Source organism: Polypterus senegalus, chromosome 4, assembly GCF_016835505.1.
Source record: "Polypterus senegalus isolate Bchr_013 chromosome 4, ASM1683550v1, whole genome shotgun sequence".
Classification (NCBI taxonomy): domain Eukaryota; kingdom Metazoa; phylum Chordata; class Cladistia; order Polypteriformes; family Polypteridae; genus Polypterus; species Polypterus senegalus.
The window spans coordinates 113322050-113338927 of NC_053157.1; positions in this window are offsets into that span (position 1 = coordinate 113322050).

Consider the following 16878-nt stretch of genomic DNA (forward strand, 5'->3'; position numbering starts at 1 on the left):
TTGCCATGGGAAAATTTGGCTTTTGACACAAGCTCTTTAAATAAATAAATAAATACACACACACACTTTGGTCTAAACACAGTTAACAGCTGTCACAGTCCCAGTGAGGCATTATGCAGATGAATGGCTGTTGGTATAAAGGAGCCCCAGTAGCATTTCCTGACACACTCCTGCTGGATGATTTGTTCACTGAAAGTGCTCAGTGTTCGTGTGTCAGAAAGAGGATGTGCAACATTGGTCATAATGGCACTCAGGTTTGTTTTAATTCTCTCCTCCAGGTGGTCCATAGTGCTTCAAATTAAGCTGATGTCACATTAAGCCAATGACATTTTACACAACTTCTAGTTATGGGATTTGTCAAACTAGCCAACAGCAGTCGCTGATCTCATCGCTCCATTAAAAATCATTGGCTATGTCACATTTAATAATCTGTGATCACAACTGTGCTTTCCTCTTTTTTGTGACAGCCAATGGCATGCTGCCTGATGGAGCCCAGTGCTGTTCTGTCACTGTGTGGAGAGTTAACAGGTGCGGCAAGTTCAGCAGGAATCTCAGCCATTTTTTTCTTTTTTACGTTTTGTTTATTCATTAGGCAGATGAGATTCTCTTCTGTTTGTAAAGTCCAAAGCCTTCACGTTTCCTATTCCCTGTTGCTACATTAAAATGCACTGGATGAGCGTTCATTGGTTATCAGCCTTTCACACACACAGCCTTGTCCCTCAGGCTAAAGAGATTTTATCAGAGTGAGTCAATGACTAGTCAGAGTGAGGTGTTGAGTATGTCATATTAGGTGACTGCTTCACGATTGCATGCTGTTGACTGTTTCTATCTCACTAACATTATTTAATTGAAGGCTGCCACTGAAAATCACCAGAAAAGCTGTTCAATGTGACATGGAGATCACTGAGCCCACCCTTTTAATTAGCTTGTTGATTTTGGTGGTCTTCTTGTAAAGTGATGTTACCAGCCCTACACACCACAACATAAAAACTGTCCAACACAGAGTTCCCATATTAAAGGAATGCAGTCGTCTATGGAAAAGAGCTTGCTTTGCCCTTTCTTAAATAGTTTCTCTATGTTCTGAGACCAGCCCAACCTGTCATTAATGTGGACCCCTTACTACTTGCAGGAGTGGATCCACCTTCTGAATATTACAAAACAATATCCAAATGAATGAGTAACCCAGGGTGTACTGTTAATCATCAACGTCTTTTCCAAGCAGTTGCACCTCTCACAGTGGGCACTTCACAAAGCTGTCAGTGTTGAAGTGTGTGCTTTGTTTCACATGATCTGCAACTGGCGGAGTGCTGCTTTGCAGATTTAGATAAAATCATTTTGGTGCAGGTCATTTTTTAAAAGGCTCCTTGCTAGACCTGCTTTATGCCTGTTAGTGTTCTAAGATAACTTTGCTTTTATAGGTTTATAGGGTCGCATGCACTGAGTTCAGTGAAAGTACTAATCAACATGTGACATGTCACCACCCTCAAGATCCCTGACTAGCGAGTCCTTATATATCCCATTGTGACTGAACTCTGTCTTTATGTCAATTCATCTCTCAATATGTCATGCAGCATTGGTTCAAACAAAGGTGGCGGACACCAAAAGATGGATTTAGTGAGTCACAACTCCATAAAAGTCAGAGGGTCACATGAGGAATTAGAACGACCCCATTAAAATGAGTCATGAATAATTCAAGCTGCCTTCAGAACTGTATGGAAGTGATAAGAGAAAATAAAAAACAATCAGAGTTGGTTAACTACTCAGAATTAATATTATCTATCCATGTGTCTACCCACACATTTCACTGGCAGCATCGAGAACACAACAGAAAGCAGTTCTAAACAGCAGGACTCCTTCTAGGCACATTCAGAGGCAGCTTTGTCAGGGTCAACCCCAGCAGCAGTGGGCGCAAGACTTGAAGTGGCAACAGTCCACGTCTGGGCCCTACTCACACTGGACAAAGCATCAGTGTTATTTAGAAATGGAATGTCAGTATTCAAGGAAAAGGCATAAGTGAAATGTCCAGCGCAGCAGAAACATGTCTTACCTTTAGGAAGATTTCTTAGCATGTTGTCTCTGACTGACAAAATTTCAACATCTGGAGCACAGTTCCTCCCAACGCCTTTCCTGAAATCTCCCCTCTGCTCTTCTTCATGGACTTCATGCCTCCAGCACAGAAACAGATGGCTGATCTTGCTATGCCCAAGTAGGAGATCTTTTACTTTCCATGTTTCCCCTTCTCTAGCAGGAAGAAAGACTGAGCCGAAATGATTATATGTGAGGTCCAGAGTTCTCACCCAGCAGGGTACAGTCTTGGGAAGTGAGGACAGTCCTGACGATGAGCAATTCATGAATGAGAGTCCATCACAAGCACATGCCATCTCACAGGGTGCTTCAGCCGGGTCTCGCCAGGGTTTGGAGTCACAAGGAAGAACACAAACAAGGAAGAAGATGGCAACAAAGATCTTTACCTTTGGATTGGCCATGGTGCACAATGCCTGAAGGAGAAAATAAAACACCAAATAAGGGCACTATATTGAAGCAGACATGAGCACACCACATTCGCTTGTTAAATGATCTTTAATTTTTAAATGCAGTTTTAATTACTTCCATAGTGCCTTGTATTGGTGTGTTCAGTGAAGTCCTTGAAAATAAATACATTTAAAGAAAATATTACCTGAGGCATTATACTGTTCTCCACTGTACCACAGGTACATGACTTCCATGGGATGTAAACACCATATGGTTGAAAGAACCTGTCAAATTCTAATAATAATCTGCTAAATAAATATACATTTAAAATCAGAAAATAGACAGGAACACACACATGCACTCACATACAAAAGAAACAAATGGAGACGCATATACAGTAGTCGACTCCACTTAAGTGCACGTCGGTTAAGCGCACACTCCACTTATCTGCACGTGACTTGCTCGCTCCCTATTTGTATAAAGTCAAGTAAATGGGCAATAACTTCAGATAAGTGCACTAGTGATTAGCACACAATCCACTTAAGTGCACATACATTATTGATGCCATTGCTATTCTCTCCAGCCAGATTCCCTCCAGTAAATTGCATGGTCTCTTCACATCCACTAGTCAAACAATGATATTGATTGACATGCTCAAATGGCATAATCGACGATGTAAGTAGTCCGGCTCTTGTGACTGGCTGAAGATGGATCGTTCAGGTGCTGATGTCCAATCCCGCTACTGTACTGAGCGTGGCCTAACAGTTTACAGTGCAGTTACTAGGTGTACATTGTAGTCAGTTCAGCAGTGTGTTCTTATGTACATGTAAATGTTGTCTCAGAACTGCCAACGCGGTAAACAAAAGTCTGTTAGCAACACATGACATTACAGATTAGCCTGATAACTCAACTGTGATAAGTTAGCTATCGTGACTTTTGACTATAGTGTCGACTTCGTCATCTAGTGCACAAAAATCGTTGTCTCTGGCTGAACGTGTCGATGTCTTAAACAGACTTGACAACAAGGAATCAGGAAGATCTATTACCTGGATGGGAGTCCCAGAGGGAACATAAAGGAACCCCGATCAGACGTAACACCTTCCCTGGCCATGAAAGAAGAGGACAAGGAAAGACTGTTCCTGGAGTATGCTCATTCCCCCCAGGTACTAGATGGCAGCAGCCCTCACAATTGGTTCCAGTTCAGGAACCAGCAGGAAATGCCGGTAGTTGTAGCCCGACAAAAATATTCCAAAATATTGGAATTCTCTATGACCTGAAAGTGCTTCCATTGGGCAGGAGCCCTGGCACCAGAAATACTCCCAGATCCTTAATAAAAGGGACCTCACTCCCTTATCCAGGTGAGTCAGAGCTGGGAGGGTGTGGAGCGACACTTGACTGGAGGAGGGCAGTGCAGTGGTGAGGTGATTGTGGTTTGTAAAAAGAAATAACAAGTGCTTGTGCTGGATAGACCATGAATAGATGTCCATCCATGGTCTAAACCTGCACTGTCCCATTAAAGATCAGCAGATCTTCGAGGCTATTTTACGAGTAAATACTGTTCAATACAATACAATTTATTTTTGTATGCCCAAAATCACACAAGGAGTGCCACAATGGGCTTTAACAGGCCCTGCTCCTTGACAGCCCCCCAGCCTTGACCCTCTAAGAAGACAAGGAAAAACTCCCAAAAAAACCCTTGTAGGGAAAAATTCGAAGAAATCTTGGGTAAGGCAGTTCAAAGAGAGACCCCTTTCCAGGTAGGTTGGGCGTGCAGTGGGTGTCAAAAAGAAGGGGGTCAATACAACACAATACAATACAATACAATACAATACAATACAATACAATACAATACACAGAACAAATCCTTAATACAGTATACAAATAAAAATTTTAGAAGTACGTAGCAGAATTTAACAGTGGATGATATCGCATAATATGATTTGAGTAAAGAGTCCACAGCTAGATGCAGTCTAAATGGGAATGCAATCCATCAGTCAAACAAACTTGTATAAGACACTTCAGTGACAACGGTCATCCTCGCTGCATGTCTTTGGACTGTGGGAGTCTTTATACAAGGAAGAACGCAAGGAGCTCACAGGAGATGTACACAGCTAAGAGCTAAACCAGCAGAACAACCCAATATACCATTGTGCAGAATGATATTTCATAATAAAAAAGGGAAGCAGTCTGCATATAGCAGGGCTATAGTGAAGCAAGAACACAACACAGATGGCTACATAAGTAAATGGTCATGCTAAGTCCACATAACAGTTTAAAGAGAGTAACCAGCAGCCTGGAACAGCACTCTGCATGGGTGAAGGGCAACTCAGTAACAATTACACACAATCAGACACATTTTTGTGCTGTTTAATCTGCCTTTCAACCAGATGACAACTTCTGCAAAATTTAGAAAAAAAGTCAGCCTTTTACACTTGCTTTGCTTTATGTTTGCTGCATTAAAATCTAAGTATTTTGCCAATTAAAGATTCTTTCAAGTTCTTACCACAAAGATGGCAGTTTCCTTGTTGAATTCTCCACAAACGTTTTAGGCGAAGGAGCAGAAGGCAGTTCCTTAAAAGCTCCTTCTCAAGTGTAAACCGTAACTGTGGACCAAAGTCTACATATCACAGCACATGCTTTGGGCCCTGTAAAATGGTTCACATGATTGGGTTAATACATTACTAAATGCTTTCACTTTGACAAAATATTGTTAAAAACAGCTCTGCTATTAACAGGAGAAATATGTTCAAATACTGGACTGGAAAAGCATGTCCAGTCTGCTGGGAGGGCCTTCAGTAACACCGAGTAGAGGTCAGTGAAGCAGAATGACAAAGATGAAGTCGAAAATGTGAGGGCTGTGGCAGTCCAAAGGAAACAGCAGGTCGAGTGTGCAGAGCGCAGCTTTGTGTCAGTGAAGAGCCGCTGAATTCATGAGGCCTGCGTAGATGTGCTGTACACCCTATAGGGAGGGTCTTTCTAAAAAAGAGCCAAGAAAGGAATTTGAAAAGTCACCAGATTATACAGTACTTTTTCATAACACCTGCCTCGTTTTCCTTGGAAACAACAGACTTTCCAGCAGCTTTAATTTTAAATGCATTATTAAATGGCACTTTGCAGAGCAAAAAAGATCACAGATTAGTATAAAATATAAATTAATACAGTAATATCCCTCCTTCCCAGTACAGACTACTTTGGTGACGGTGCCAACACTGAGCACATAATATGAAAGAAAAAAAAATCATGAAGGACACACTTGACTCTGATCTTTAATGCATCTTTCCCACAGCTTCCATCAGATACCTACACCTCCACTTGTAAATGAGCCTATATGCAAATAAATAATTCTAACAAAACTTGCAATACATAGTCACTATTACGTATGTTTTACTTAGGGCTTCAACCCTCGCATGGCCGTCTTAACAGCATCATAAGCCCCCACTCAAAGTAGTACACTGGAGCCCCTGTTTTGATTGCAAAATTGAAACATACATAGGCATCAGAAACATCGGGGGCCATAGTGCCAATTGTGCCAATAGATTACGACAGCACTGGGTATAGTTTCACTTTCTGAGATCTTTTTGCTTTCCTTTAAATATAATTATTCTGTATATCATGTTTTTTGTCCTTTTGTACAGTAGGTAATGTTTGGAATATTGTTTTGTTCATTATTTATGTATTATGTTTTAGTGTATCTAATTATGTGCTTTGTCCCATTCCAGAGAAGAGGTCACCACAACCTATTGCTAAAGGACCACCTTTGCCTATTTATATGCAGACAGAGGATCAGGCGCTCCATATCTTTATAGAGTCTTGGAGAATAATCAATCAAAGTAATTTATTTTTTGGGATTTTTCGGGTTTTTGACTTTTCCTTTCTTTTATAATAACATTCAGTGTGTTTACATACACACATATAATTGGGTTAAGGTGAATAATCCAGTTAAGGCAGAAACCTGGTTTCTTAATAATCCGCATTTACATGCATAAGTAATCTTCCGGAGTTCTCCTTTGACAAAACATTTTAATGTTCTACTGTTTGTTCTAATGTTTATTGTTTAAAGAGCACAAAAAAGAGTTAAACTTCATCATCGGCCACTGTGAATCTGAAAAACTGACGTCTGTGATCATTTCCTTATGTTTTATGAATATGTTTGTCAAATTGACTCTTTATTGATAGACTTATCTTATTGGATTGCACCAAGCACACTCTTTTCTGCCTGACTTTGTGACTGAGCCCTGCAAAGGACCCAATACGTGTGCTTCTACTCTTACACTCAGTGGTGCAGAAAAAAAAATGATACAGGTATTTTTACTTCAATGCAATAAGCATTGTATTAGGTTACTTGTTACTTTAAAAAGTAATCGGACTACATAACACATGTTACTGTTAACGTGTTACTCTACCATTCTCGGGATTGTGTGGCTGAGTTTGCCTCACAGAGCCCAGGACAAAGGGAGACGCCATCTTGTGCAGGAGGAAATTTGAGCAGGTGTGGAGGAAGAAAGAGCAAGCAGGATTGGGTAGCATGGATAATGTAGGAATCAGTAGAGCAGAGAAAGATAATGCGGAACAACATCCTGCAAGGAGACTACTACAGTGTCCACTTTCTGATTCAGGCTGTGTATGATGGCCTACCGAGTCCTGCGAACCTCCACGTCTGGGGCAATAGTGACTCACCATCTTGTGCTCTTTGCCTGGGAAGAGGATCCCTCGAGCACATTATCAAAAGGTGCCCAAAAGCACTTGTGGAAGAACATTATCATTGGCAGCATGACCAAGTGCTAAGAGCAGTTACAGAGACAGTTGCTGCTGCCATAACCACCTGTAACCATCACTGACCTAAGCAGTCCATCACCTTCATTAAGGCAGGCGAGAAGTATGCCACACAACAAAGATCTGCAGCGGGCCTCCTCAACTCAGCTGCCAATTGGCAAATGAGGATAGACTTGGGCAAGCAGCTAAGGTTTCCAGAGCACATTGCTACAACATCGCTCCTCCTAAATATGGTCATTTTCTCTAATACCACTAAGCAAGTGACCATGATAAAATTCACTGTACCCTGGGAGGAGAACATGGACGAAGCACAAGAAAGAAAACGCAAAAAGTACCAAGAGCTAGTAGAATAATGCAGGAGGGCGGGTTGGAAGACTAGCCCTGAGCCAATAGAGCTGGGATATCGAGGCTTCACAGGCCGCTCTCTCTGCTGATTCATGGCCAGACTTGGCATGGGGGAGGGGGGTGGCAAAGAGGAGAGCTATCAAGGCCATTACTGATGCTGCAGAGAGGGCCACTAGATGGCTCTGGCTGAAGAGGGAGTCTCTGTGGCTGACAGCTACTGGGATGCAAGCTGGGTCACCTGGACGAGGGTGTCTAATGTTGGTAAGGACCCGAAACACCCAAAGACCCCAGAATACATCACTGAAGATGCATCCCAGCGCAATCAAGGATGTACCACTCAACTGTTTAGTGGTTTCTGAAATATTGAGACAGAATATTTCAGCCAGGAGAAGGAATATTGTGATCACCCGAACATCTGCCTCTGCAAATGTATTTTTTAGACTCTTCTGCCCTTAGCTGCTGAAAATGTTAGTGAAGTAAAAACTACAAAATCCTTAACTCCTGAATAGTAACCCGGTTAAGGGTTTACATGGCCACATACATCAGGTTATTCACAGAGAAATCTACCTGTTAACCAGATTTCTCAGGGACCAATAATCCTTTTTCTCTAATCAGAATAAGGACTTAAAATGCTTTTTAGAAATCAGGTTTCTATGAATAACCAGGTTATTAAAGCATGTGTAAATGCTCCAATTGATTATTAATCATAATGTGCTAATTGATATTGTTTATCATATAGAATTGAATTATTTCTGTTTTGAATTGTTAATATTTATTTTCTCAGTTTTTTTTTTTTACTGGTATTGGCCATTATTTTATTTACATGACATATTGAGACATATTACGTGATTGCTATTTGCAGACTTATGACATCAGTGGAACTTCCACTACAAATATGGTGGTGGCACCACATAGCGCTATTCCTCAGTTGGATAAAAATCAGTACAAATCTTTAGCATAGTTAGTTTCTCTCAAGTTGGCCAAGTATTAGATTCCATTTCCGTTTGAACTTCTTGTGTTTCCTGACTTTACCGTCGTATTTTGTTTGCTGGTTTTGGCGATCTTCCTGTTTTTTTTTGGTTTTTTTTGCTGGGTTTGACCTTGGCCCAGTCCTCATTATTATTATTATTTGTCAAATTGTGTATTTTATTTTCATTTCATGTTATCCTGATCTCTGATGTTCCAAGTATTTTGTGGGTGGCTCCTCAAGAGGCGGGACCACCCATCCATCACCATTAAGAGACTGCCCCCATTCAATAAGGGCTCATTTTGAATTTGCTCTGGTGGATTTTGGTGGCTTTTGTGGGTATGGCTTTTTTCTTTGTACTTTTGCTCGGATTTGACCTTTTGCTACTGTTTCTTGGATTATTCTTGTGGATTTTATTTTGGAAATTGTTTACCTCAGATTGCCTTTTTGGCGAGTCCATTTTTGATTATTTTTTGCTCTATTGAACTTTTTTGTTGTACTTTTCCATTTTATAATAGTTTTCACCTCACCTTAAAGATGCTGCTGTTAGATAAATGGTGTCTTTAAACGTGCCCTGTGCAAGTGAGTGAGAACGAGTGAGCCCCTATGATGGACTACTACACCCTTGCAGCACTGGTGTTATTTGTCAGTAAGGGTGATGAGTGTCCAGTGGTATAAAAATAAAGGAAAATCACCAGGAGACAAAACAAAACCAGAACTTACAAAAGAAAAATCCATTGACTAAACTCAAAATGCAAAAATGAGTTACAAAGCCAAAAAAGAAAAGCAAAGCAAACAATCAGTAAAGCTTCCACTGTTCAAAGAAAGAATTAAAAAAAATTGGTAGGAAAGCTGGAAAGAGGCATAGCACCTGCAAACAAAACGGTCACAGCCATGAAACTCAAAGTTTCTAAGATGGTGTGAAAATAAAGATAAAAGTTATGGACATCCACAAAAATAAACAAAAACAGATCAGACATGAAGTGGATTGAATAAAAAAACCCAGATTCTTCACCTCTTTTTGGGGTAACACATTATAAATAATGAGCATTATGTTTGTTAAGCTGAGCTTAAGGCATTATTGTTTAAAAGTTAAACAAACGATCATGTGGATCTTTATTTAAATAAAGATTGAGTGTAAAGAAAGTCCAAGATTGCTTCCAGTTATTGGGGTTAGTGTGCTGCTACATGGAAGATAGATAGGTAGATAGATACTTTATTAATCCCAAGGGGAAATTCACATACTCCAGCAGCGGCATACTGATAAAGAACAATATTAAATTAAATTATTGACAGGAGCCTGCTCAGTGCCCATTGATCTGCCACGGATCTCAAACTGTCCAGCTCCATGCCTACAATAGAGCCTGCCTTCCTCATCAGTTTGTCCAGGCATGAAGCGTCCCTCTTCTTTATGCTGCCTCCCCAGCACACCACCGTGTAGAAGAGGGCACTCGCCACAACCGTCTGATAGAACATCTGCAACATCTTATTGCAGATGTTGAAGGACGCCAGTCTTCTAAGGAAGTATAGTTGGCTCTGTCCTTTCTTGCACAGAGCACCAGTATTGGCAGTCCAGTCCAATTTATCTTCCAGCTGCACTCCCAGGTATTTATAGGTCTGCACCCTCTGCACAGTCACCTCTGATGATCACGGGGTCCATGAGGGGCCTGGGTCTCCTACAATCCACCACCAGCTCCTAGGTTTTGCTGGTCTTCAGTTGTAGGTGGTTTGAGTCGCACCATTTCCCCTTGGGATTAATAAAGTATCTATCTATCTATCTATCTATCTATCTATCTATCTATCTATCTATCTATCTATCTATCTATCTATCTATCTATTTAGCAAAGTCCTTGATTAGCTTCCTATACTCCTCCTCCTGTCCACTCCTAATGCAGCCCACAATAGCAGTGTCATCAGCAAACTTTTGCACGTGGCAGGACTCTGAATCGTATTGGAAGTCTGATGCATATAGGCTGAACAGGACCGGAGAAAGTACAGTCCCCTGCGGCGCTCCTGTGTTGCTGACCACAATGTCAGACCTGCAGTTCCCGAGACGCACATACTGAGGTCTGTCTGTAAGATAGTCCACGATCCATACCACCAGATGTGAATCTACTCCCATCTCTGTCAGCTTGTCCCTAAGGAGTAGGGGTTGGATGGTGTTGAAGGCGCTAGAGAAGTCCAGAAACATAATTCTTACAGCACCACTGCCACTTTCTGACTAGTAATAGCTGTTATTTATATAAAAAGTGGAGTAAGTTAATTTAATGCATGTGTCACGCATGTGCAAATGGGAGGCAGCTAAAGGGCTTGAATAACGATAATTCCATATCAGTCCAGGGGGTGGTGAGGTGCACTGAGATTTACTCTCGATCCTCTGCAGATCATTCATGGGAAATCCCACAGGATTCCAGCACCCACGATGACGTCATTTTCATCCACGATGACATCCAGCACCCATGAAGTCATCACTTCCTGGTCATGATGATGTCATTTTTGGTCTCGGCCTTTAAAGCCGCCATCTCTATGCATTTGAATCAGTTCTGTTTTGGACTTGAACCTGAACACAACTCAACAAAACAAACCCATTTTGCAGCCAGGGCATAGTATACGGGTAGCTGCCCCAAAACTTTTTGATGTCTCTTGTCAATTCTTATTACACATGATATCACGCAAATGTAGCTATTGTTACTAACTAGCACATGTTCAAAATAATGGAGTGTATGTGTATACAAAAATGTTGTAGTATGAATGAAAATATGAGTTTTCTTGTATTTTCTTTGTTTATTTAAGGTTAGCACCCTACTCCTAATCCTACTCTTGTTCCTGTTCTTACTATTGCTCTTGGAATGTGTTCATCATTGAAAAGCATCAAATGATGAAAAGGAAGAGTTGTTCCATGCATCCTCTTTAATCAGCTAAAGGCCTTTTTCAAATTTGGGTAGACATCGATGCAGTGAACCAAGATAACTTGACAATGTTGTCAGATTACTTATTTTATTGAAGTAGAAATAACTGCAATACGTAAAAATAAAAAAAAAACAAAACAAAACAGGTGTGCATTACTATGGAAGAAAGTCCAAAAAAAACAACTGAGTTATTTTGCAGATGTTTCCTTTTTTTCACAAAGATCTTGCCTGCTGCTGTTGGTGTAACATGGTCCATATGTCCGCCCTGGTTGTCTGGTGACAGTTAGTGAGGAAGAGGATAAGCACATGCATATCATGCAATCAAGTGACGAGAATGGGACCACCATCATAGACATACATTTGACCTGCATGTGCTGAGGAGCACATTTAATCCGTCCAGTTTGAGGTCACAGGGAGCTGGTGATTATCACAGCAATACTGAGTGTAAAGTAAGGAGCAAATATGGTGGATGATATGCAGGTCATTTGCAAAGTATGATCACAGAGCTAATCAGAAAAGAGTGTGCTGTGTGCAGTCCACTAATTTAATTTATTAATAAAGCATCTGTTTAGTTTTCATCTAGTTATTTACTATAGATATGTTGAAACAGTGTGATCTGGTGTGGCAGCAGCTAGTGTTCATACTGCAAATCTTTGCAAGCTCATGCTTGTGAATGTAAAAAGGAAATGGATGTTATTTACTTCACCATGCAAGGACTAAATTTATTTTCTAAACACAAAAAAATAAGAATTTCTGGTCAGTTTCATGAAGGTTCCTATAAGGACTTAGGATTCAGTAACAAATGCTGGCCAGCGAAATTTAAATTTTTTCATACACAAGAATAAAAAGAAAAATGCAAGATTTGTAACGTATTACGTTTTATAATAAGTAACTATATCACATATTTCCAGTAGTTACTTTTTCTTGCAAGTAATGTAACTAAGTCACTTTTCAAAGTAACATTCCCAACACTGGTCAGTACATTTGCGTTCGGGCCTGATACTGCCAGGATAGGCCTGTGCTACCCATAAGCGCACTCAAACTATGCAATGACATACAGAAGGCAATGAGCTTTGTCACCTGCCATCGTTTCACTTTGCTTGCTGTGTATGGTTGATGTCTTGTCCTACTCTGACCCTCTATAACGTTGTAATCAAAGAAGAGGTTAGAAAACAGAGGGCTGAAAATGCTGTGAAATGCCATTCATTTCTTTTTCTGTATCTGCTCTAATGCAACTAGGCTGACTCTGCAAGTGATAAATGTCTGTGGTTTCATTTTGTTAATTTCCTGACTTAGCCTATCAAGATGTCATTTCATTTAACTTTTTTTAATGCATATATGATATTGAAAATACTGCTCGAAGTGAATGGTGATTGTGTCTAATAGCTCACTGATAAATGAAATACTGCAGAGTTAATATGGAACTTGTACTCAAACCCAAACGTCTGTTCCTTAAACTGTTCTTGTCTGACTGCTGCTCTTCAGCATTGTGAGTACTAAGTGACGGAGCTGCCCCTGCAGATAATGCCAATGTGGGACTCACTTCCTTATACAACACCATCAGTGTTTCAAGTTATTTATTCTTTACAAACATGGAATATATTCATTTGTCATATCAAATTGTGTTGTAAAGTAAAGCATTTTTTATAAACAATAAAAATCAAACCTGTTCTTACAGATAAAAATGGAGTTCAAGGAGCACCAGTCCAATGTAAAAAGAGCAATCTTAAAATTTAGTCAATAAAAGTATAAATTTAAGAAAACATTCTTTCAACATTTCTGAGTAATGCTTGTAACAACAACTTGAAACTTGGAAGTGATACATTTGATCACAAATTCTTAGGACTATTGTCCTTGAGTTAAGGATGTCTTTTGTCCTCTTGTCTACTCCTTGAAGAGTTGCAGTCAGGGTGAGTGATGGAACGGTCCTTACAGATGACACTGCAGTTGTGACCTGCTGGGCTGGCTACTTTGAGCAGTTGTTCAAAGCTGATCCTCCAGCTAGGATGTTGGATATCGCTGGGTCCACGGTTCTTGAGGCTGATCCTCTAAATATCTGTGAACCACCCATTCTCATTGAGATTGCATAGGTGGTGAACCAGCTGAGGGTAAGGAAGGCTGCAGGGATCTATGGTATCCGGGGTGAGCTTCTCCAGGCAGGTGGTAAGGCTGTCATCCTGACATTGCAAGCAATCTTTGCTTCCATTTGGGAGACGGGCGTCATCCCAACTAAACTGGAAAAGAAGACTTGTAGTCCCTATCTGGAAAAAGTAGGGTGCCAGGATTGTGGCAACTGCAAGAGGATAATACTGCCTTTGGTGCCAGGTAAGCTCCTTGCAAGGCAGATCCTCAACAGAAACTGTGATTACTTGCTCATCTACCAGTGACTGGAGAAGTATGGTTTTACGCCTAAGGGGTATACTATCAACTGCATCCTGGCACTGAGGGTATTCATCAAGCACAAACATGAATATTGACGGAGTTTCTTTGCAGCCTTTGTTGAATTTCGTAAAAGAGCTTGACTCACTTGATCAAGCTGCCCTGTGGGACATCCTGCAACTTTATGGGATCCATCAAAGTTTCTGGATATTACGGCGTGCACGTACAGTGGTACTGTGAGTGCTGTGCAGAGAAGAGGCAGAGTGGAGTGGAGGCTTTTCCCAACTGATTCTGGGGTTTTTGCTCCTACTCTGTTCAATGCTTACATGGACTAGGTGTTGGGCAGATTTGCAGTGGCTGTGGGGAATCTGTTGGTGAAGAAAGATTTACAGATCTTGACTTTGCTGACGATGCCGTGATCTTCACTGAGTCAATGGAGGCTCTGATCGGAGAGCTCAAGAGAATGAGCGAGGAGTCTGAGTGTCTGGGCTTGTGAATGTCCTGAATAAAAAACAAGATCCAGGCCTTTAATGATCTCTTGGCCACAGCCATCAGCAGTGTGTCTGTCTGCAGAGAAAGTGTCAACCTCGTTAAGAGGGTTACTTACCTCGTTCACAACATCCATGGTTCTGGTGACTCTTCCTATAAAGTTGGTAGATGTATTGGGAGAACTTGGAGGGGGTCATGAGGTGAATGGAAAGGGGTGTGTGGCACTCCCAAAATCTCTGCAAAAGGACAAAGGTCCAAGTCTTTAGAGTCCTGGGGCCTCATGTATAACAGTGTGCATAGAATTCACACTATAACATGGCGTACGGACAAAAGCAGAAATGTTCGAACGCACAAAAAAATCCAGATGCATACATCTGTGCATTCCCCCACTTCCACGTTCTTCCGCTGCATAAATCCTGGTCAGCGTGAAAAGTAACGCATGTGCACGCACCTGCTGTCCTGCTCTGTCTCCTCCCAGAATTATGCCTCTTTGAATATGCAAATCAATATACTGTATATAGCCCTTAAGCTCTGCCTTCTGTGAAAAGGCAATGGCAAAAGCACGAGAGAAAATAGAAGAATTTCAGCGAATACCAAGTGGAGGCAAAGAAAAACATACTATTTTTTGGTTTAAACAGTGGAATAAACAACAAAAGGAAGTTGATCGAGTGACACAGAGTGTCAGAAAAACTTGAAAGCTCAAGTTCACAAAGTCGCACAGTGCCAAAATAAAAATGTTGTTAGACATCAAAGTCGCTGTGAAAAGGCGAGTCGTAGCCCACCATCTGTGTGTCATATGAAACATTAGGGTATGGAAAAAAAAAATAGGCACACAGTGGGGAAAAAAGCACAAAATGTCAACTTTGATCTTTAAATTTCCACTTTAATCACGTAGTTTATTTTGTCATTAAAGTAGACCATCATAAACTTCATCTTAAAATCGTTTAAATTACTAGTTTCTCAAATCCCATCATAACTAAAGTAGCAAGTTAAATGCTTTGTTTTGTATTTGATCTTCTATGTGCTCTATGTGTGTGAATCACTATGTGCTTCTTAAACGGGCTTTCTCTTCCTCCGACAGGACACAGAATCCATTACATTCATAATATTACGGCTCTCTGAATAATTAAAATGCACAGATGTACATGTGATATTATTTTCATTATGATAGGTGTTAAAGCATGTTATTAATTATTATTGTTCATATCTCATGCTAGATGCTTACTGCGCTGTGCGCGACCTTCGATGAAATAATTTATTGCAGAAGTACTATATCTTTCAAACGTACTAACCTCCAATTCCTGTCCTTACTTTTCTTTCTCCAAATACCCAGTCACCACACAATCAGCTCTGTAATAGACATTAAGCCATCTGTAAGCTTAGAACACCGATTCTTCAAAACGTTTAAGGAACATTGAAATATCTTCGTAGTACATGTTTCATTATTCTATCCTTCCAGTGCCATGCCAACACCAGCAAGAATACAGCACGAAGCAGGAACAATTCGTAAACGGAGTGCCAGATCCTTGCTCCTCACATGTTTAATTATTAACAATATACTGTAGATTATTTAAATTAAGTTAAAGTTTTATCTGTATAATATAATCAACATACTTTGCTGCATTTCATCTTAAAAATGATATTGTCATCATATGTAAATATGCGCTTTATAAAGTGGCTCAGGTTGCGTAATATTATAACTGTATCGCAAATTTACAGTGAGGTGATTGTAGGTATAAGTACAAACAATTCTACAAGGAGCGCTTGGACTGTTTGAGTGCGTTTAGAGTTCTTCGGATGAAAAACTGTTTCTGAACTGTGAGGTCCGTACAGGAAAGGCTCTGAGGCTAGGGATCTGCACTGGCAATCGGAAGGTTGCTGGTTTGAATCCCGTAAGTGCCAAAAGGGACTCTGCACTGTTGGGCCTTTGAGCAAGGCCCTTAACCTGCAATTGCTGAGCGCATTAAGTAGTGAGAAAAGCGCTATATACATGCAAGAAATTATATTATTAAGGCTCTGAAGTGTTTGCATTATGAGAGCAGTTCAGTAGACAGCATGGCTGAGGCAGCGTGTGCTTGAAGCTGTATACCGATAATTCTCTTTCCGATCAGCTGCTGTAGATCTGTGATTCACACTCAGATACAGTGATATAAATACTCTGAGTGGTGCAGTGAAAGTAATATGTAAACAGATGATCCAATGTGGCAACCCCTAATGGGAGTAGCTGAAAGAAGAAAAAAAGAAGGTGCAGTGAGAGTAACAATGCTAAAGCAGTTATGGTATTTGGAATACTTTGGCTATTCCCTGGACCATTATATTGTTACTGGTTAATTACAATCAGATGCCTTAAACTAATAAACAATATGCGGTTTATTTCAGTGTATTTATAAAGCCGCGTCAGGGATGTGGATCTAAAAAAGAAAGGATAACCACACAGGAACAGTAGCACTGCTTTGATGCTGGGTGCCACCAGTTTGCAAAACCGAGTGGAGAACTTGCATACGCCAGGGTTGGAGCTACCATGAAAATGTGCATGGCTTTACA